This window comes from Protobothrops mucrosquamatus, unplaced genomic scaffold (genome assembly GCF_001527695.2).
Source record: "Protobothrops mucrosquamatus isolate PMUCROS unplaced genomic scaffold, P.Mucros_1.0 scaffold5713, whole genome shotgun sequence".
Classification (NCBI taxonomy): domain Eukaryota; kingdom Metazoa; phylum Chordata; class Lepidosauria; order Squamata; family Viperidae; genus Protobothrops; species Protobothrops mucrosquamatus.
Window position 1 is genome coordinate 534 of NW_015391564.1, and position 1,002 is coordinate 1,535.

Below are 1,002 nucleotides of genomic sequence, written 5' to 3' on the forward strand. Positions count from 1 at the left end.
CCACCGGGAGGAAGATGGCAAAAGCCACGCTGGACCCTTGCCAGGGGTCCCTGGCTGGCATCACCTTAGCCACAGCTGCAGGAAGAAGCGGGAGGGTGAGTTTGGGGGGCAAGGCAGTAGAAGAGAGGGGGGCGAGTGAGACCCCAAAAGCTCAGCCCTAAAGGGGTTGACCTCTGGGGCACGTCAGAAAAAGCAAGGCGGGGGCAGCCAGCTGGATGTCAACAAACACCGGCAGAGTCTGATTGCACCTCGCCATCCTGCATGCCCCCCCCTCCAGCAGAAGAAAGCAGCAGCAGGGTGGGCAAAGGCCGTCTTTAGGACCCCCCTCCCAGTCTTACCGTCCAGTTTCGGGTTGGCATAAAACTCATCGCGGGAGGCTGGAAGGGAAGCAGAGGGCGGCATTACGGAGGGGCCTAGCGAGCTGGCAATTCCCAAAGTGATTCTCAGAGCCCAGAAATCTGTCAACCGCGGCCCCTTTAAGATGGGCGGACTTCAACTCCCAGAATTCCCCAGCCAGCTTTGCTGGTGTCTGTCTGTCTGTCTGTCTGTCTGTCTGTCTGTCTGTCTGTCTGTCTGTGTCTATCTATCTCTCTATCTCTCTATCTCTCTATCTCTCTATCTCTCTATCTCTCTCTATCTCTGTCTATCTATCTGTATCTGTCTGTCTGTCTGTCTGTCTATCTATCTATCTATCTATCTATCTATCTATCTATCTGTGTCTGTCTGTCTGTCTGTCTGTCTATCTATCTATTTATCTCTCTCTCTCTCTCTCTCTCTCTCTATCATCTATCTATCTATCTATCTATCTATCTATCTATCTATCTATCTATCTATCTCTCTATCTCTCTATCTCTCTATCTCTCTATCTCTCTATCTCTCTCTATCTCTGTCTATCTATCTGTATCTGTCTGTCTGTCTGTCTGTCTGTCTGTCTGTCTGTCTGTCTATCTATCTATCTATCTATCTATCTATCTATCTATCTATCTATCTATCTATCTATCT